The following is a 21,757-nucleotide window of genomic DNA, read 5'->3' as shown; positions in this document are numbered from 1 at the left end:
ATATCCACAGACCTCAAAATACTAGAAGATCTTGCTGGGCCGAATGAGAATGAAGCCAGGACCCTGAGGGAGGGGTTGAACTTGTGTCCTGGGGCTGAGGGTAGAATGTGTGTGAGGGTAGAAACTGTGTGAGGGTAGAAAGTGTGATGTCACTGTGTGCTGAGACTAGGACCTGGCTCTCTGTAAAATTGGCTGGAAGCGGATGTAGCAGCAGAGGCCCCAGAGCTGGTTTTGTTTTAACCCAGTGCACTTGGCTGTCTCCCAGAAGGTAAACCACCGTGCCGTCCCTCATCTCACCCACAACACGCTCCATGGCACGCAGAAGAAAGAGGAGCAGGCTGAGCAACCACAGGAAAAGCAGAGGGGCTGAGTCTGGTGCCAGGCTCCAGTGGGGCTGGAAACAGAATTCACAAGATGAAGTTTGGAGCTGTAATCTGATGCAAGTCAGAAGCAATCTGTCCAGCAATGGAGGGGCTGCTTCAAAATCTCAGATGTAGCAACATCCTCAACTCTGCAGCCAAAAGATAAGTACAGCAAAGCACGTCTCTAGCTTTGCCTTGGAGAAAGCAATGGCATCCTGTGGTGGACTGCCTGTCAGGCCAGGAGTGAGACTCAAGTCAGGTCTAGCGGCTGGGGTGGGAGCCACAACCTGGCCCCTCTGCCTCAGACACGAGAGACGCTGACACCTAACCTGACCTGTGTTGCACGTTTGCCTGAGGCACAACCAGGAGACCAGGAGCTCACTCAGTGTTGTCCCAGGCTAAGGAATGCTTGCGCTTTGAAGGAATACAGCAGCTTACTTACTTGCTGGGTCACAATCCCTTTGGCAAATCTTTATCTCCAGTAAGTATTTATATTATGATTCATTATAGTAGCAAAATTACAGTAAGTAGCAATGAAAACAATTTTCTGGTTGGGGGTCACCACAACATGAGGAGCTGCATTAAAGGGTCACAGCATTCTGAAGGTCGAGAACCACTGACATAGTTAATGTCAAGCGTGTTCTTTTCTTGGGAAACACCTCTTAGTAAGCATGTGGTGACAAATTGTTTGGTCTCTATAAATGGGGGCAGAAAAGAAAGTGTGGACAAGAAAAAATTTGTGCAAAACCAAAAAGAAGGAACTTGACCTCCCTCCCTTATGACGTCACCAAAGCAGAATTAATAGGGGAAACGCAGACATTTCCTCCACACAGACAACATGTCTTCACAATTCTGCATTTGCATAGGATTTACATATATGTGCATATAATTTGCAGAACATTCAGCAATTCTTAAAGTGTGAGGAGTGTGGGTAGATCCACAAAGTCCCAGGCTGTCAAGGACAAATTTTTGGAACTCTGTTTCCTGCCTTCTGGTGGCTTTCCTTCAGAGTTCAAGGTCCCATGTTCAATCTCCAGTGTCTTGGAGATATTGCTGAGGTTTCTCTTCCTCTAGGATCTTAGTACAGAGACAGAGGTCTTGTGAATGAAGATGGGGGGATGGAGGCTGTCCTCTTCAAAGGACCTGGACTGGACAACACTTTGCTGGGTGACCCTGCAAAGATACTCTAAAGGGACTCTTGTAGATCTCAATCTAATTGTCCAACTCTTGAAAGAATGGACCCAACAAAATGTGGTAATTTCTTCCAGGACTCTCATGTTGGGAGGGGGAAAAGGCCACAGCCATATGATCTGTTGGAAAGAGATTCCACACGGCTCTAACAGCTTGTCGATATACCTTTCAGGATGAGACTGAGGCTCAGACAGTGATGGGTTCGGTGGACGGGGTGGGGCACACCTTGGCTGGCATTGCTTAGATGTGATATCCTTGTCCTCTATTTAAACCTTGGTCTGCAGAACCCTGGAGACTGACTTGGATCCCTTTGTCCCTCTTCCCAATGTGGCCACATTGAATAAATCTCCCTTTTGGCTTCTTGAGGACAAGTGGCTGGACCTGACCTGGGTCTCAGATTGTGATCCCCAAGTCTGATAACTCTATGGAGACTGGGCCTATGGTAGGAACCCTTTCTGTATCTTTTGAGAAACAGAAATATCCTTGGCACAAACTCTCTTTCTATTACCCTCATTGATCTGGCCCTAAGCCTTGATGCCCACAGAGTCAACCAGAAGGAGACTCTGAGGAGGTCCCAGGGACCAATGTTGCTTTGGCCCCACCTCTACAGCTCCCCTGAAATCCTGGTTTGTGTGTGGGAAACCCAGGCTCTGCCTACAGCTCCCTTGTCTGAGGCTGGCAGCAGGCTGGCAAGGACAGGTTCAGAATTCCCTATTGATCAGAGCTCCTCATATGTTTGTGCTTAGCTGGCGCCAGGAAGGCGTGTCCCAGGTGCCCAGTGCTGAGGCGTCAACTCTTGATTGGCTATGCTCCTCCTAGACACCCCAGTCCCCAGAGTCCCCCCAGCTGGTAAACATGGCAACAGGAATCAGCTGCCTTGTTACCTGGCTTCTGCTGGTGAACCGTTGACTGAGGATCAACTTTCTCCCACCGCCTTTGGTGGACTTTCCCAGCACTCCCCTGTCCCCTCCCTCTCGGACTCCTCCTCCTGTCTATGCTTCTTTCTGAGCAGACATACTCCTCTGAAGAACTAAGGAGTCCTCTGTGCTTGTGAATCACATAGCCTCTACCTTCTAGAACAGTGGTTCTCAACCTTCCTAATGATGTGGCCCCTTTAATATAATCCTCATGCAGTGGTGACCCCTTCCAGAAAATTATTTTTGTTGCAATTTCATAACTGTAATTTTGCTACTGTTATGTATAGTAATATAAGTCTCTGATATGCAGAATATCTGATATGTAACCTCCATAGGGATCATGACTTACAGATTGAGATCTCTGGCCTAGGGTCTCTAATGACATTGACCACAGGGCTACATTTCTCTAAGAGTACACACTGAGTCACTAGACCAACCCCCACATTAAGTACGAATCCTTCCACGGATGCCTGCAAAGTCTGCCTCATGGGAGTTTAGTTTGTATTTGATTTATGAAGTTCATGCTCATACAAAAACTTGAAATGATGGTCTGGCAAATGATCATTAAACATGCTAAGTCTGTACCAACCTATGGTATGGGTGTAACTGCCACCTCCGTTTTACATGTGTGGAAACATAGCTATTAGTTAAACAACTGGCGTATCCAGGGATCCGTCTCATAATCAGCTTCTAAACGCTGACACCATTGCATACACTAGCAAGATCTTGCTGAAAGGACCCAAATATAGCTGTCTCTTGTGAGACGATGCCGGGGCCTAGCAAACACAGGAGTGGATGTTCACAGTCAGCTATTGGATGTATCACAGGGCTCCCAATGGAGAAGCTAGAGAAAGTACCCAAGGAGCTAAAGGGATCTGCAACCCTATTGTTGGAACAACATGATGTACTAACCAGAACCCTGGAGCTCTTGTCTCTAGCTGCATATGTATCGAAAGATGGCCTAGTCGGCCATCAATGGAAAGAGAGGCCCATTGGACTTGCAAACTTTATATGCCCCAATATAGGGGAATGCCAGGGCCAAAAGAATGGGAATGGGTGGGTAGGGAAGTGGGGGGCGCTATGGGGGACTTTTGGGATAGTATTGGAAATGTAATTGAGGAAAATATGTAATAAAAATTATTAAAAAAAAAAAAAAGTTAAACAACTGGCAGCTCACATGTAACAAGTGTGTTGAAGTTTGGTCTTTTACTATGTATTTTAATGCTAAATACTCTGCCCGCAAGGCCTGGTTGCCCATAGGAATGAGAGAATCCCCAGGTACAATGTGACCTTGCTCCTTAATTTAAAACTATTGGTTAAATAAAATGCCAACAGCCAATAGCTAGCAGAAGAGACATAGGCAGGGTTTAGGATTCCTGGGTTTGGAGTCTGAAAAAGAGCACCGGAGAGAGAAGGTGGAGAGGGGAGGAAGCTGCCAGGAGGGAGGTGAACCATAAAAACATAGCCATGAAGGCTAGCCAATTGGAGTAGGAGCTGCCCCAATGGAACATGCTAAATTATAACTCAGGGTTATTAATGGGCAAATAGATTATAATAGCTTAGAGGGTAGATATCTGCCCAGCTCTAGTGCTGCTTAAGGCTTATTATAATAATAAAAGTTGTGTGTCTTTTATCCAGGAACTGAATGGTCAAAGGTGGGGCAAATAAATAAAAAAAAAAACCCTGATTGAAATTAAATATTTTCTCAAACACAAGTGGTAATCTAAAATGTGATTCAAGGCAGCCTGGTGCCAAAGTTGGCCCTGGGGACAGCTATAGAGTTCTACAACTGAGCTTCCTTCTTTTGATTGGTCAAAGTCCTCCATTAATTCTGTCAGATGATCTCCTGCAGTTGACACCAGAGCAACAAGGCACAGATGCACTAACGGCTCTACAGACCCGCCATCGAGGCTACAGTTGAAACATGGTCATAAGAATGGCTCATGACAGCCGGGCGTGGTGGCGCACGCCTTTAATCCCAGCACTCGGGAGGCAGAGGCAGGCGGATTTCTGAGTTTGAGGCCAGCCTGGTCTACAAAGTGAGCTCCAGGACAGCCAGGGCTACACAGAGAAACCCTGTCTCGTAAAACCAAAAAAAAAAAAAAAAAAAAAAGAATGGCTCATGACAAACAATGCCTTGGGAAGTGTGAGAGGCTCCAGGACACAAGGCAGAGGGCCTCCTACCTCAGGTGCACTGTGTTCCCTGGATTGTTCTTGGATGTGATTTCATACCTCATGCATGAGACATTTACATTCAATTTATAAGACATGTTTCTTCTTGTTGGATATCAGGTCATAGCTATAGAACCTGGTCTATGTACCCTGAATCTGGATACGGCCTTCTGCCTTGCTTTTGTGCTTTCCCAGATAGAATCTATAGTATGTCCAGGCAGTTATGCTTAAGTTGGTCTGTCCTGAGAAAGTTCTGGGAAAGGGCTGCCCTATTAATATTTAGTATGTGCTTACTGGTGTTTATTCACATATTGTTCTGAACATGTTTTTCTGAATTCAAACAGCCTTCCTTAGATTATCACTTTCTTTGTTACATTCATATCTAAAGGTACACTGACACTGAAGTGAGGTTGTCCACAGCATCAGACTGGTCTGCCCTATTCTTTCAGGTCCTCAGATTTCAGGCCCAGCAGTCAAGATCTGCACAAGTTGGCTGACAGGTTACAGAGAACAAAATTATCTGTTTCTTTAGTTTGGATACTTCTCAAGCTCATAAAAATACATAAAGACATGTTGATGCATTTCTATATGAATATATTATTATTATTATTTTCTTGTTTGAAAAAAAAAAAAAACAACACAGTATCTTCAGCCTCAGAGCTGGCTCAGCAGTTAAGAGCCCTGGTTACTCTTAACGAGCACTAGGGTTAGTTATGGTCCCACATGCTGGCTCTTAGCTATCTGTAACTCTGGTTCTAGCGGATCTAACACCTTCCTCTGACCTCTTCAGGCACCAGGCACTTATGTGGTGCAGACAGACATGCCAATTGTGCAACATGCTGTAACAACACAAAGACAGAATAATTAGTGACGCTGAGAGATCCTGGGAGCCGTGATCTTTGTTCTCAGAGGAATGTGGTTGTTACTAAGAGAGTGGGATCAGATGTGAGTCTTTTAAGCACAAACCTGCCCCAGGAAGGAGGAACGTGCAGTCTGCAATCATCCATGTCCTGTAAAAACTTCTATGAAGCCATCTTGGAGCAAAGGCTATAACAGCAAAAGAGGATGGCAGCCAATAGGAAACCCCAAACCCCTCCCTGGCTCTTCTGTTGTTGCAGACCAAAGGCACTCCTCCTAGTGTCTGCATACAGAGAGCAGGGCAGGGCCAGGCATCCCTTCCCCAGAGTCTGGACTGACCCATAAACGCAAGCCTACTCCAAACCTGGGCTTGGCAGTACATGTCTGTAATCCCAGCGCTATGGAGGCAGAGTCAGGAGGATCCAGAGTTTAAGGCCAGTCTGAGCATGAGACTCCCCTCTCAGAAAACAAAAAAAATCTAATGCCTCGCCCCAGAGTCCAGGTGCTGTGGCTTGTGAGGGGCAGGAAGGGCTCCTGAAAAGGAGACACCTCAGAGAATCACCCTCTGGGGAAGATGGCCCCACCACTGCCTCACTGCCTCACTGCCTCACTGGCTTCTGGGTACAGCAGGCAGGACAACAGTCATCCTGGTTTACTACCACCCATGAGCTGGGTTCCAGGCCCTTCGAATCCTAGCCTGCATTTGGTATGGGTGGTCTTTTTCACTGCAACCACTGTAGCCTGTGCTAGGTAAACACAACATGTGGCTTTCAGGGCCATGCCGGGGAAGCTCAGCATGTGACTTCTCCATGCATGGGGGTGGGGGGCATTGCTTCCGGTGCTCACTCCCATGTTGGCTGGTTGTTCTAACAGTGTTGAGAACATACATGTGCTTCCACGTGTCCTGAAACCCTACGTATTCTACTCAGATTGCAGTTCAGTTGTGAATCTGTGCGGAATGCAAGAGCCTCGTGGATTTTCACAGTTTCTCCTAGATGGGTCTCAGAACTCACGTGGGTGTCTATGATCCGGTTAAGTTACTGGACTTGTCCTAAGCCAGGGCCAGCCATTAGTCCTCAGTAAGCCAGTTACAAGAGCCTAACTAAACACAGAAAGCAGGAAAAGGAGATTTATTCTATGTGGCCACTTAGGAAGAGAGACAGAGCAATCCAGAGACCCCCCCCGCCCCAGGTCAGTCTTCAGGGTCCTGTAGTGAGACCAGAGTTTAAATAAAGCCCAAGGACATCACATCTAAGAGGCCAAGGTGTAACCCTGAACTATCCTTGTCTGGGCGTCAGTCTCATCCAGTAAGGTGGGTTGACAAGTTAGAATTCTCTCTCAGGGAGACAAGATCCCTCTCTGGCCAGCATCAGTTCTTTTCCCAGAATGAGATTCCTGGGGAAATTCCTATTTTGGGTGGAGGGAACATCGTTTCAGTAGTCTGATAGTGGGAGACGCAAGCATCCCTTTGAATAGCTTAATTTCTGCCCAGCCTCCTATATTTCTAGCCAACATTTGCTTATAGTCATGTGAGTTAGCAAAACTCATTGGAAAGACAGGAGTTGCCAACAGTCAGGCACATTTGGTGACTTATCTTTTCTGGGAGTGGAGTCCTTTTGCACCATCTACTTTAACTTGAAAGAACAGATCCCATGGGCATGTCTTCTTTCATATTTACATCATCCTGAATGCATGATCTCATTCTGAAACCTTGAAATAAAGTAGCCTTGGCACTCTTTGACTGTTCAAAGTTGGCTACACTAGGTTTGTATGAGACTAGGTTTGAATGAGACTGGTCCCATAGGCTCATATGTTAGAATTCTTGGTACCCAGTTAGTGGAGCTGTTTGGGAAGGGTTAGGGGTGTGTCCTTGTTTGAGGAAGTGTGTCTCTGTATGTGCGTGTGGGGAGCAGAGGCTTTAATGGTTCAAAAGCCCATGCCTGGCCCAACTTCTCTTTCTCTGCCTGCAACTTGTAGGCCAAATGTGAGCTCTCAGCTACTTCTCCAGCAACATGCCTGCCTGCCTGCCTGCCTGCCTGCCTGCCTGCCACCACACTCCCTGCCATGATGATAATGGACTCACCCTCTGAAACTGTAAGCAAGCCCTCAATTAAATGCTTTCTTTATAATTTGCCCTGGTCATGGTGTCTCTTCACAGTGATAGAGCAGTGACTAAGACAAGGTTCTTCCAAGTTCCACGGGAAATGTAGAACATTCTTGTTGCTTCCCACGGAGAGCCCTTACTGAACTTTGCTCAGGACTACACTGATTCTCAGTTCAATCTGAGAAAATTGACATGCTGGTTGCATTGAATCATCCAACCAGCAAGTCAAATAATATCTGTGAGCCTCCTGATGGATCTGGGAGCTGAACTCAGGTCCTCTGCAAGAGCACTGTGCGCTCTTAACTGTGGAGCTGTCTCTCCAGCTCCAGTACTCCCTATTTTAGCTCCTATAGATCGATTTCAATATGAGCAAATATAAATAAACTTAGGATTTGCATATCAATGTAGTCTGATAGATACTAAACTGGCTTTTGTGTTCTCTCTCTCTCTCTCTCTCTCTCTCTCTCTCTCTCTCTCTCATTATTTTCAAGACAGGACTTCTCTGTGTATCCTTGGCTGTCCTGGGACTCAAGCTGTAGACCAGGATTGCCTCACCTCTGCCTTCAAAGTGCTGGGATGAAATGTGTGCACCAAATAGACCTCTGCCTGCCTCTGCCTCCCAAGTGCTAGAATGAAATATGGGTACCACCATCACTTGGTTCCTCTCTCTCTCTCTTTTTTTTTTTTTTAAGATTTATTTATTTATTATATGTTAAGTACACTGTAGCTGTCTTAAGACACTCCAGAAGAGGGCGCCAGATCTCGTTACGGATGGTTGTGAGCCACCATGTGGTTGCTGGGATTTGAACTCTGGACCTTCGGAAGAGCAGTCGGGTGCTCTTACCCACTGAGCCATCTCACCAGCCCTTCCTCTCTCATTATACATGCTTTTTTTGTGAAGAAATTTTAATTCGGCATGCTACTCTGGCAAGGGATTACATCCAAGATTTGATCTGATCAGAATGCAGCCTTGTCTTAGATTACAGTATGATCTGGCTGGAATACAGACTTGCCACCTTTAATCTCTAACAATGAATAAGGGTAAGGTTAGTTTGTAGAAAGAAGCAGCCATGTTTGAAAGTGACATCTAATTGAAGGGCAGACAAAGTGTTAAATCAGAGAAAGATTTGACAGAATGAATAAAAGATAGGATATGCCCAACCCACAGGAGAACAGACAGGAAGAAGAGGCTACTTTAGAGCAGTGCAGGGAGAGAAAGGTATGTTGTAGTTTGAGCAGGACAGTTTTACAGAGACAGGTAGCAGAGAAGTTAGACACAGATGAAGGCAGAAGAGCAAGCCAGAGAATAAAAAGGAGCCACGAGATTAGAACAGATTGTCAAAGTTAGTATGAAGTCAAGCAGAGTGATTCAGTAAGAGGCCAAGAGAAGCTGGATTGAATCAGTCAGCTTGAAGATTAGATTATAAAGAGGCTAGAAGCTTCCAGGCCTAAGCCTCGGGATAGTAAACAGAGAAAGAAATGCTCTGGGCTCAGCCCTAACCCCAAACCATGTATTCACACAGCTTGTGTATGGCTCTCAGCTCATCCCTCCATCTGGTGAAATAAGTGTGACCTTTATATTTTTTCTTTTATTTTTTTATTGTGTGTGTGTGTGTGTGTGTGTGTGTGTGTAGGAGTGTGAGTATTATTATACAAGTGCCACCGCACAAGTATGGAGTTCAGAGGACAACTTGTAAGAGCCGGTCTTCCCTTTTCACAATGTGGGATTGAACTCAGGTCCTCAGACTTGGCAGCAAGCCCCTTTGCCCACTGACCTATCTCTCTAGATCTCTTTGTATATTCTTGGATGATTCTTGTACCTTAAGGGAAACATGAGCTGCTGAGAGAATGAAGCATTTCTTTCCAGTCTAGGTGCCTTTTATGTCTCTTGCCCAGTTTCCCTAATTCAGACATACATAGGCATTCCAGGATGGACATTTGTGTCTCTCAGACATCCACAGACATTCCAGGCTGGACATTCATTTGTGTCTCTCAGACATCCACAGGCATTCAAGGATGGACATTTGTGTCTCTCAGACATCCACAGGCATTCCAGGACAGACATTTGTGTCTTGTTCTTGGCCCTTTTCGCATCAAGAACAGTGCCACCTGTCAGTTACTCAAAGGTGTCAATTTTCCACCTGAAGGAGTTCCCTTCTATTACTAATTGAGTGAGAGCCTGTGTTGTCAAAGGGCATTTGAATTCATGAATGTTTTGTCAAGGTGACATTTGAATTTCTACTTCTAAATTGTTTAATGGTGAGTTGTATTGCCTGACTTTTTAAAATGTAGTAAATCTTGTACTCTGCTAAACCCAGTTTTGTTATGTTATGGTGTAAGAACTGGTTAACACATTCTTAGGTTTGATTTGTTAAGACTTTGTCTGGGAAAATCCCTTCTTCATGAGTAATATTTGTCTGTTTCCTTTCTTGTTAAGTCATCTTAGTTTGGATATCAGCATTGCGCTGGCTGGTGTTGTGTGTCAACTTGACAGAAGCTGGAGTTATCACAGAGAAAGGAGCCTCCCTTGAGGAAATGCCTCCATGAGATCCAGCTGTAAGGCATTTTCTCAATTAGTGATCAAGGGTGGGAGGGCCCATTGTGGGTGGGACCATCGTCCCTGGGCTGGTAATCTTGGGTTCTATAACTGAGCAAGCCAAGGGAAGCAAGCCAGTAAGTAACATCCCTCCATGGCCTCTGAATCAGCCCCTGCTTCTTGACCTGCTTGAGTTCCAGTCCTGGCTTCCTTTGGTGATGAACATCAGTGTGGAAATGTAAGCTGGATAAACCCTTTCCTGCCCAACTTGCTTCTTGGTTATGATGTTTTGTTCAGGAATAGAAACCCTGACTAAGACAAGTATTTGTTGAAAGTGTCATGGTACACACATGGAGGTCAGAGGACATGGTGTGGAGTCTGTTCTCTCCTTCCACCTTTAAGTAGGATTAAACTGGGTCTTCCGTCTTCTGCTGAAATTACAGGTGGTTGTTAGCTGCCTACCAAGGTTGCTGGGAACTGTGCTTGGGTCTCCTGTAAGAACAGTAGCACTTCTAGCCAAGGAGTCTTCTCTTCAACACCCCAGCCCCAATTCTATTTCATCAAAACTTTTAGCTTGTCAATTATGTTCTTAAAAAAAAAAAAAAAAAAAACCTTAAATGGTTACCCTCAAGTCTGCAAAATGCAATAGCAACGAACGTCTTCAGATAACAGGGAATGGCTTCAGGTGTGGTATGAGCAGCTGGTGGTGGTCTTACCAACTCCTCCCTCTCTCCCTTGAGATGACGCTGTCTTCCATTTCACTTAGACAGGGACTATAATCACCGAAAATTCTGCTAGTATGATTATTTTAAACAAGCAGTTGAGCCGGGTGTGGTGGCACATGCCTTTAATCCCAGCATTTGGTGAGGCAGAGGCAGGCGGATTTCTGAGTTCGAGGCCAGCCTGGTCTACAGAATGAGTTCCAGGACAGCCAGGACTACACAGGAAAACCCTGTCTCGAAAAACCAAAAAACCAAACCAAAACAAAACAAAACAAGCAGTTGTCTTTTTGGACCAGCTAAGAATAAGAACAATTGTCATTTCCCTTTCTCTTTTATACAAGTCAAGAGCTAGTTTTTGATGCGTGCCAACATGGAATCCTCTAAGCATAATTCAGCTATTACCACTTTTTAAAATATGAGTGTTCTATCTGCATGTACACCTGCATTACAGAAGAGGGCATCAGATCCCTGTATAGATGATTGTGAACCACCATGTGGGTGCTGAGAATTGAACTCAGGACCTCTGGAAGAGCAGCCCGTGCTCTTAACGGATAAGCAGTCTCTCCAGCCCCATTATTAGCATCTTAATCAGAGGACATGTAATTCCTAGAAGCAACGAGATGAGGGTTGAGTCTCTTCACTGAAGGAGACGTGGGAGTACCATCAGCCCTCCATCTGAAGGCCCAGCCACTAGTTTCCTGCGGCACCTGCCTCTCAGAGGCATGTGATTTTGTCCCAGTGGTCTCAGGGGTGCTAGAGTGCAGGGTATTAGTTAAGGAGGGACCGCCACCATACAGCTTTGGAGAAGTCCTCACCTATGCTAAGGCCACACCACACTTCTGAAGGTTCAGTGAATTACTGGTTTGCTGAGCCAGACGCTGTAGCCACTGCTGTGCCTGTCGTTACTGTAGCTGGCATTTATTTATTCACGGCTCCCAGGAAAAGTGAAGGCATCACTCATTTTCCTTCTTGCCGATAAACTTGCGTTATCATTTTATACTCAGTAGATCTGTTTTGTTTTTGAGACAGGGTTTCTCTGTGTAGCCCTGGCTGTCCTGGAACTCACTCTGTAGACCAGGCTGGCCTTGAACTCAGAAATCCACCTGCCTCTGCCTCCTGAGTGCTGGGATTAAAGGCGTGCACCACCACTGCCCTACCCAGTAGATCTGATTAGCACATTCTAGCCTCTTATGTGCTTATCTACAAACTTTTATTTAGCTCTCATGTCTGCAGACCAGTGCTGCTCCATATAAATGCTAAATGGATGGACGTTTGCTCTTTTCAATACTTAACTATTTCACTTTAGTTTTTTTCTTGACATCTGACTGGAACTCATCATTCTTAAATAATCAGATATTTTCTTTCTCTGGTTACTGTCAAAATCTCATTGTCTTTAGTATGCTGACATCTGATCTGGGAGATATCCATCCTGCCGGCTGCTCCCTAGATTTCCTGTGTCCAGGGGCAATCAAGGAGAAGGTGCTTCTGCTAGCCAAGGCTAGTCAATGGAGGTGCATGCACAGGCACACCCGCGCGCGCGCACACCTATGAAAACTGGACAGAGTGAGACAGAAACCCACATAGTTGGTTAGCTTGGACAACTTTTGAGGAGTCTGGACATCATCAGATTTCCAGAGGCTGCCCAGAGTTATGCCAGCAGGTCGAGAGTTCCAGGTAGGCTATAAACTGGCTTGCCTTGACCTTCAGAGGGAGAAGAGCTAAGAGAAGCAGAGTTTGCAGAGTGGCTCATGACAGTGGTTCTTTAAACTGAAAACAGATTTCTGGGCTCCACCAAAAAAATAAGACAAACAAACCAGAGGATCATAGTTTGGTCTTGCGTCTTGTCAGCTAATTGCGAACAACAGCGACATCTTGTGGTGGTGACGGAAAGGAGCCTTGCCGAGCTCGCCAACCTCGCCACCAAACTAGGGTGTTACTGGACCACTAAATGCCACTTGTAGGGCCAGTAGAGAGAAGTCCCTAGGCTCATTCGGTTCCCTAGGGGTATTAGGTTCTGCAAGTCATATTTACGCTAAGGAAATGGAAGTCCAGTGTTAGAGAGTTTCTGGTTTGTTTCAGACTACCCATATTCATTAGTTCCTCAGGGGCTGTTACTTCAACTCAGTGCCCAGTGACTACCTTCCATCTGAAGCAGCATTTGACCTAACACCCACGATGCTTTGTCATCCATCCTCGGCAAGACAGACGGAGATATGGGGCTAGTGATGGGGTACCTTGTGAGCTGTGGAGAGGGGAGTGATCCCACAGGTCCACCCAGGGCTACCTGGTGTATTACACTCAGACAACCATGAAACCAGTCGTTCAGGGTGACTCTCTGGACAACCTGAGCCTGTGTCTGAGCCCTTAGTTTGAATCCTGGCTATGCCTAAGCTCTCTAGCATTTGTGAATCCCACAAGGAGTCAACAGCCTCTTAGGTGCCGAGAGGTTGAGCATAGGAAAGTTCTCGGCTCAGGCCCCTCTACCAGTCCCAGAGACTTGTGCCTGGGTTAAGGGGGCCTGAAGAGGGAGGTGAGCCCGGGGGAGGGGCGAGGACAGCAGATCCCCACCCCCAGGCCCTGCAGCTGGACTTGGTGCTGAGTCACCTTGCTGCAGGGCTCAACTGAGTTCAGGCCCTGGAGCACCTCTGCTCTTTTCAGCTGTTCACGGGCAGCAGGGGGCGCACTCTGGACCTTGGAGCCTCAGGCCAGGGAGGGCGGATGCCTTCAGGCAACTCAGAGAAGGAGACGGGAGAGGGCCTGAAGGGAAGAAGGAAGGAAGGGAGAAGGGAGAGAACAGTTTTCTAAAGGTCCTGTTAGGTTAATCAGGGAGTCAACGTCAGCCCTGTCAGTAAAAGAGGCATGTGACACAATTTAAAGTGTCCAGATTGAAACCATCCGAGCAACCCAGCCCTGCTTCAGAACTAGTGGGCCTAGGCCCTCCTCTAGCCTGACCACAACAGTAGTTTCAGAAACAGGGGACAAGCAACCACGGGGGGTGGGGGGATAGGAGCGGGAGGGGCAGCAGTGGTGCAGGAGCCAGAAGCACGTGGGGTGCAGGTTCCCATTGCACTGGACAACATAGCTGTAAATGATGATGCTAACATCAGCTATCTGGGGTGCCCAAAAGGTGAGTACTGTGTTCAAAATAGGAAACTCATTTATTAAGCCATTAATTCATTCATTAATTCAACAACTATTAAGAACTTGCCCAGAACATAATGACCTGTCTCCTCTGTGACAACAAGAACATCAAGACAAATCCAGTTAGAACCCTGGGCACTACCAATCATACACACAAACTTTCTTAAACTCCAGCCCTGCTGTAAGGAGGAAAAGGATGGCAGCCTGGAGATCCGGGGAGGCTGTGCTGTCAGGTGGGGGAAGTCGTGGGGAGGCGCAGAAGAGGAGAGGCTGGCTTGCCTGTGGGTCTCATCAGGCTCTGTAACCTCACTGCTGAGCCCGGTGTTTCCCAGGAGCTCTGGGAATCGCAAGCTGGGTGACTCACCAGCCCCTGAGCCTCTGAGTGTTGCCTGCTCTCTCTGTCTCCTTGACCTGCCTTCTTTCTACAAGCAGATGAGTTGGTTTAGAAATGGAAGCACCTGGGAAATCACCCTGGAGATCCAACCAGAACCAGTTTCCTTCCTGTTTCAGGCTCAGGCATCTGTGCACCCTGCTCTTCCACGGAGACTTAGCCTGGAGACTTGATGCCAACCTGCCCTGAGGATGGCTTCCAGGCAGAGAGGGCTAATGTGAGGAGCCTCACTCCTGAGAGTCATGAAGTGGATCGGGCTGAGTGGTTAATACAGCAAGAGTATAGAAGGCAGAGCAGGGAGAACAGTAAAGAGAAAGGAGGTCTGGGAGAAGCCTAACCTTGAGTATAGAGTGGTTACTGGGCCAACCTCCTGGACAAAAACTGACATGCCAGTCTTATGCCCTTCAAAAGAGACTGGGTCATGGCATGTTATATACCAGGTTGCCCTTAGGAAGTTTCAAAGACACAAGCACCAGATCCTCTCTCCACCTCACACCTGGTGTGAGAGTCTCCTGCCAGCAGCCATGAACCAGCCGACTGGAGGCCTCAGGGCCCCAGGGCCTACCTTACTTTCTGAGTGGCTAACTGAGGCCTCAGCTCTACAGAGCTTGGTCCCTTCCGTACACTGTGTTTAGAGACACTCAAGGACAGTTTCCCATGTACTTAGGCAGGTGTCATTGTCCAGACACTTCATGGAACCTGAGTGGACCCAGAATCTTTCCTTCTGGAGAGAACATGGCTGCAGAGAGCCATCGCTCACCACTGTGGTAAAAACAACCTAACTAAAGCAGCTTAGGAGAGGGAAGGCTTCAGGAAATGTAGTCACAACAGAGAGGAAAGCCCTCCAGCCCAGGTATAGAGTAAGCAAGGCTGGAGGCCTGGGGAGATTGGCTTTCACTTAGCTCGGGTTATCCCTCAAAGCCCATCCCCAGTGACCCATTTCCTCTGGCTATGCCCCTCATCTAAAAGGTTCCATGGCTCTCAGAACAGTACCTCCAACTGAGGATCAAGTTGGGGTGGTGGTACTTATGTGTATCTGTATGTGTGCATGTGTGTGTGTATGTAACTGTATTTGTGTGGTATGTGTATATGTGTGTGTGTCTCTGTGAGTGTGCATGGTATATGTGTCTGTGTGTGTGAGTTGTAAATGTAGTGTGTGCACAGGTGTGTATCTATGTGTGTATGAAAACACATGTAGTGTGTGTGCAAATGTGTGAATGGTATGTGTGATGTGTGTCTGTATATGTGCATGTGTGTCTGTGTGTGGTGTGTGTGCTTGTTATGTGGTGTGTGTGTGTCTCTATTTGCATGTGTGTGTCTCTGTGTGCATGGTGTATGGTGTGTGTGGTGTGTCTGTGTGTATGCATGGTATGTGTGTATGTGTGAGTGTCTGTGTGTGTGTGGTGTATATACATATGTGTGTGTGTTTGTCTCTGTGTGTGAGTTGTGAGTATGTGTGTATGTACATTTCACAGCCAAACCAGTGCAGCTGAGAGCAAAGAGAAGCCTAATGTGGCTGGGGTGCAGAAAAGGAGAATGTCATGTGACATTCTAGCAAAGTGAGGTAGGGGGTCCAGATTGTTTGGGGTTTTAAGTCTCACCAGTGAGTTTTATCTATCCTAGGAACAAGGGAAAGCCATTGACATATCCCCATGCAGCTCTGTGTATGGTGTATATTGTGGTGTGTTGTGGTGTAGTGTCCTGTGGCTGGGTCTGTGTCCTTTGAAAACCACACAGCTGTACTGTGTGAGATACACTGGATAGTCCAGGATAGACTCAGGTGGGACAATTCAACAGCTATTGAAGGAGTTACTTTCAACATGGGTGACAGTACTGAAATCAAGAGAAAAGGATGGACTGGGGATAGGTTAAGGAGCTGAAACTGCAGGAAATGTATTCTCTATAGAGGGACAGAGGGGTGAAGGGAAGGAGGAAGGGAAGGTGGGTGAGGGAGAGTAGAAACTGGCTTTCAGGAAGGAGGGTTTACAGTTACATCTGCTCATTGTGGAGCTGGGAAAGTCTGCATACTGGTTATTCACCTCAGGAAAGCCTGTGCACTGCTTATTCACCTCAGGAAAGTCTGCACACTGCTTATTTACCTCAGGAAAGCTTGTGCACTGCTTTTTCACCTCAGGAAAGTCTGTGTACTCGTTATTCACCTCAGGAAAGCTTGTGCACTGCTTTTTCACCTCAGGAAAGCCTGTGCACTGCTTATTCACCTCAGGAAAGCCTGTGCACTGCCTACTCATCTCAGGAAAGCCTGTGCACTGCCTACTCACCTCAGGAAAGCCTGTGCACTGCCTATTCACCTCAGGAAAGCCTATGCACTGCCTACTCATCTCAGGAAAGCCTTGTGTACTGCCTACTCATCTCAGGAAAGCCTGTGCACTGCCTATTCACCTCAGGAAAGCCTATGCACTGCCTATTCACCTCAGGAAAGCCTGTGCACTGCCTATTCACCTCAGGAAAGCCTGTGCACTGCCTATTCACCTCATCACTGTCACTTTCCTGGGAGGTTTTGCAAAGTGACTCCTCTCTTTCCCTGCCCCAGCCCATCTCTCCTGAATTTCCATTTCTCAACACCATTTCAAAAAAAAAAAATCTTTGTTGGATGTCCAGGTGGTGTTGGCTTATTTCACAAGTGACCCCATGCTACCCCAGGTTCTACTGACTTTCCTTATCAAAGTTACTCACTGGGTGCGGAGTCAAGTGGCAGTGCACACCTTTAATCACAGAAAAGGAGGAGACAGAGGCAGATGAATCTCCTGGACCTCAAGGCCAGCCCTGGTCTACATAGGCTACCTAATAGAGAGACCTTATCTCAAGAAAAAGGTAGTCCACTGAATAGTGTCTTCCTGAAGCCATTTGATTGACACATCCAGCCTCCTTTTTGGGTCTTGCCCAAGAGCTCATAACCAAGCAGTTAGTTCTAGCTATCAACATCCTGTCATTTCTGGTCACTGGAGATGCCATATGAACAAACCCAACCCAACCTCAGGCTTGAGAAGCCTCCCCCCAGGGTCTGGCCTGTGGTTTTGCTGAAGACCACTTCTTGCCATCCCCATGTCTCCTGCCCCACCCTCCCCCCACCCCCTCACTCTCACTCAGTGTTCCAGCTCAGCTCGTCCATCACATCTCATCTTCAGGGCAAGCTTAAAGTCGAGGCTGCGTCTCTTACTCCAGTCAGAAGAAGTCATTTGCCAGAGTTCAAACAACTGAGACTTGAAGCCAGGTTGCATTTGTCTTGAAAATGCCAGATTCTCAGCCACCCCACCTTTGCCATCTTTCTGAGAACAGCAGAATTTGACTATAGCTACAAAAATGCCTGCTTTGTCAGACCCCAGGAGTGTAGGGACCAAACCTGGAACGGTCCAAGCAAACCGGCCAGATCAGTTTCGCTGAGTGAGACCTTCTAGAAACTTCTTCCTTACCCACCACCAGCATGGACAGCTCTGAGTCACTGAGTCATCACTCACAGTATGCTAAGAGCTACTGACAGGGCGAATCTCTGACTGGAGAGCTCCAGCTATCTTCAGGGCGAGGAGCCCAGAGCAGCAACTTGGAAAATACTTGTTAATTTCTCAGGAAATTGGAAGTTATTGACCTCACAGGTTTGCTTGAGTCTCTTCTTCTGACACAGTGAAACGGAGTTCTGAGCCACCCTTTGTCCCTGCCAGTGAGGAGCCAGTGGCTTCCCACAATGGCCAACAACAAAGCAATCCGTTTGAGAAGAAAAAGAAATTGTAACAAAGATCATTATTTTCTAAATTTGCTTTTCCATTGAGAATGTAGGTGTCAGCACAGCCCTATTCAAAGGTTCCCACCCCTCAGGTCAAAGCCTGTAGATTGTGAAGCTCTCACTCGTCCCAGTCTCCCTAACTCCCTCAGGCCCTTCTGCAGCAGCGGACAGGGACAGTCTCCAGTCTCACATTCTTGTCCTCTCAGGCCTCAGCTTGACTCCCTTTTCCCTTCCTACTTCCTGGTACATTTTATTTTATTCATTTTTCAAGTCTTAGGACTCTTCCAAAGGTCCCCACTTCTCCCTCCACAGAGCCTCACACACACACAAACACACACACACATACATGCACACACTCACACACATGCATGCACATATGCACACATTCACACACACGTGCACACATGCATGCGAGTGTGCACGTGCGCGCGCACACACACACACACACACACACACACACACACTCCATGCATTCCCTTTAGGCCCAGTGCATCTTCATCACACAGTCAACTGCCCTAGGCATCCAATTACCTTCTGCCAAGATCCAAACATAAGCCTGGCTCACAGCGGCCCTCACTAAATGGCACCATGGGACTGGTAAGAAGGCTCATCTGCAAGAGCACTTGCCAACAAGCTTAACAACCTGAGATTGATCCCTAGAACCCACACATTAGAAGGAAAGAGTGAACTCCTGCAAGTTGTCTGTACACACCCTACAAAAATAAATAAATAAATAGATAAATAAATAGATAGATAGATAAATGTGGGAAGTAGCATGCGACTGCTTCACTGACGTATTAAATAGCTGTGGGGTACTTGTTGAGAACCTACTAAGTGCCAAGCTTCTGGTCCATATCACCATTAAGTCATTCAGCCTTCTAGGTCTGACCACTGTTGTCTTAGCTGCTGTCTCAGAGGCTTGCTTGCTAACTTGTCAAAGAATGCACATTTAGAATGACACTGTCAGAGACTCCAAACTCTGTCCCTTTTCTTCCTAATTCAGGCTTTAAACTACACAAATCCATATTATCTCCAAATTTTAGACTCTAGAACCCAAGGCAGAATGTATTTATTTGAGCTTAGGTAAGTCACTCTGCCATGCTTGGTCTTCGTTTTGTCAAAGGTAAGATGGGGATTAGGAGGAACTATATAAACTACAAGTGATGGAGTTCAAATTAGGACAAGATTGAGCAGCTATGCCTAGCAGAGCGTCATGCTGGGGAGTGACTGGGTACTGTGGAGTGACTGCAGAACGAAGCCTACCAGCCACAGCTAAACTTGATTTTGTACTGTGGGGCAAAAGGACTATGCCATCAGCAGAAATGGCACTTGCACAGACGACTGGCTGCTCTCTGGGAACAGCCTGCAGTAGCATTCTGTCTGGTGAGGAAGGATGATCCTGTCTGGTGGAAGATCAGCCAAAGCTCCTAGGTAGCCCCACAGATAGCAGGTGGGTGTGGACTGGGCCCGCTGATGCTGTTCAAGACCACCAACATTCTATTTTGTCTTTTTTTTTTTTTTTTTCAGTTTTTCAGAGCTGAGGACCGAAACCAGGGCCTTGTGCTTGCTAGGCAAGTGCTCTACCACTGAGCTAAATCCCCAACATTCTAGACAAGCATTCTTTTTTTTTTTTTTTTTTTTTTTTTTTTTTTGGTTTTTCGAGACAGGGCTTCTCTGTGTAGCCCTGGCTGTCCTGGAACTCACTCTGTAGACCAAGGTGGCCTTGAACTCAGAAATCTGCCTGCCTCTGCCTCCCAAGTGCTGGAATTAAAGGCGTGCACCACCACTGCCTGGCCTAGATAAGCATTCTAACACCAAACTGAATCCAACATTTTTTTTTTTCTTTTCTGATGTTTTATCCTTGAACTCATTCTGTAGCCCAGGCAGGCCTTGAACTTGCTGATCCTCTTGCCACAGCTTCCTCTGTAAGCTTACAGGTTGGCATTACCACCAGTCCTAGCTCTTAATGGATGTGGACTTAGGATATTTTCAGCTTGTTCACATGGCTGTACCTTCACAATAAGCCAAGAAACATCAAGCATTTAGCTGGTTTCCCCTCATCCTGGAAATGTGTGGAGCCAGTATGACCTCAGCCTGGACAAGTGTTTACGAGCCCAGCAGCTATAAGCCACCGTGTAAGTGTTCTGGTGTGTGTGTGTGTGTGTGTGTGTGTGTGTATACACACACAGAATGCTACTGAGCTTGCCAGGTCTCTGGGTGTTTCTGGACACTGGGTGTTCATTAACTGGCTCCAGACATGGGCTGTCCTTTTCCCCAGGGAGCTGACATCAGGCCAATTCCCATGAGTCCCAGCAACAGAGAGCTTTCCCAGGTTCATCAGGCCATTCCTGCTTTCTGGGGCATACCCAGGCCTTGCTAGGCCTCCTGCTCTCAGCCCTGCCATGGCCCAAACCCCAGCTCACAGCTTCCTCTGCTGCTTACCAAGCTGCTTGGACCTCAGTGCTTCCTTTCCAGGAAGAGGCAGAGCCATGACAGAGAGAGAACAAACACAGAGTGATCACTAAAGAAGGGTGCCAGTGTGGACCTCCACAGATAAAGACTGACCCTCTCACCTGTCCACAACCAACCCAGCACCCTAGCAATGGCCACTCTACCAATCTGAAGCCATCTGGGCTCAGGTACCTTAGGTCAGGACTGCACAGGATCCTTGAACCAGGAGGTGGCAGGTCCCTTGGTCTTCCTTAGTCATAAGCCCAGACAGCCCCTGAGAATGGAAGAGGGAGGCACATGGTGTCCTAGAAATCCCAAGGTGGATATAAAGGTGGGCTAGGGGTAGGTTGAGGAAAGGGTACACTGGTAGAGGAGGGCAGGACTCCCTTACCAGAACGGAAAGGCCCTGAAGTCAGCTTCTGCTACCACAGGAAGCAGAGACTGAGGAGGCCTCTCATTGGTTTCCTTCCTTCCTGGCCCTGCCTTTGAGGAGAGCCTCTCACCCCAGAACACACAGCCTCCACCCTCTCCTCACAGCCTCTCCACCACAGGGGTGCCCTACTCTGCTCAGACCTAGGGACACTGCCAGGCCAGCTGCCCCCACCCAACTCCAGGGAGGAGGAGCCTCAGGTCACTGCTCCCCAGCCTGGGGATCTCAGGGAAATGAGCTGGATTCTGGACAGCACAGGAAAGCCTGTACATGCAGGGCCACATAACTTGCAAATAAGCATCTCCTCTGTCTTATACTATCCACAGCCCTCTCTCCAAGACTCTGGGGTTCTCTCAGCCCCATGTCCCATGCGAGAAGATGGCAGGTCTTACAGATTTCAGGGTTCCCTACCCCTGTCCCTCTGGCCTCCCTCACCCTCCCAGTGTCCAGGTTTCTCATGAATTAAGGCTGAGGCTATGGCCTCAGTGGCTACATTTCCAACCGAACCTGTTCCTATCCTTCCAGGCCTCACAGGAGTAAGGAGGTGGGCTGGGAGAGCCTTGACACCTTGGCAGGGGTCCACAGATGCTCCAGACTGAGCAGCAAGGGTCCACGCCTCTCTGGCACTAAACCCAGCAAGACACATGCACTGTTAGTTTTTGCCTTGAGGGAGAAAGCTCCTGGTGCAGGGTGAGATTCAAGAGAAACAGCAGGAGGATGTCTAAACCCTGAACCCAGATAAG

The 21,757-nt window shown here is 47.4% G+C and overlaps 1 long non-coding RNA gene across 1 annotated transcript; it reads right to left on the bottom strand.

The window, feature by feature from the left end:
* Positions 1-306: 306 nt before the first annotated feature.
* LOC147006300 (uncharacterized) lies at positions 307-21,117 on the bottom strand. Its single transcript, XR_015048644.1, has 3 exons — positions 20,976-21,117; positions 20,777-20,858; positions 307-394 (listed from the first exon to the last, which is right to left on the bottom strand). It is a non-coding gene; the product is annotated as an uncharacterized LOC147006300 (long non-coding RNA).
* Between the last annotated feature and the right edge of the window lie 640 nt (positions 21,118-21,757).

Source organism: Mus caroli, unplaced genomic scaffold (genome assembly GCF_978045245.1).
Source record: "Mus caroli unplaced genomic scaffold, Mus_caroli_1 scaffold_1, whole genome shotgun sequence".
In the NCBI taxonomy this organism is placed as follows: Eukaryota; Metazoa; Chordata; class Mammalia; order Rodentia; family Muridae; genus Mus; species Mus caroli.
Note: the sequence above shows the minus strand (reverse complement) of the source record. Positions and strands in the feature narration are given on the sequence as shown.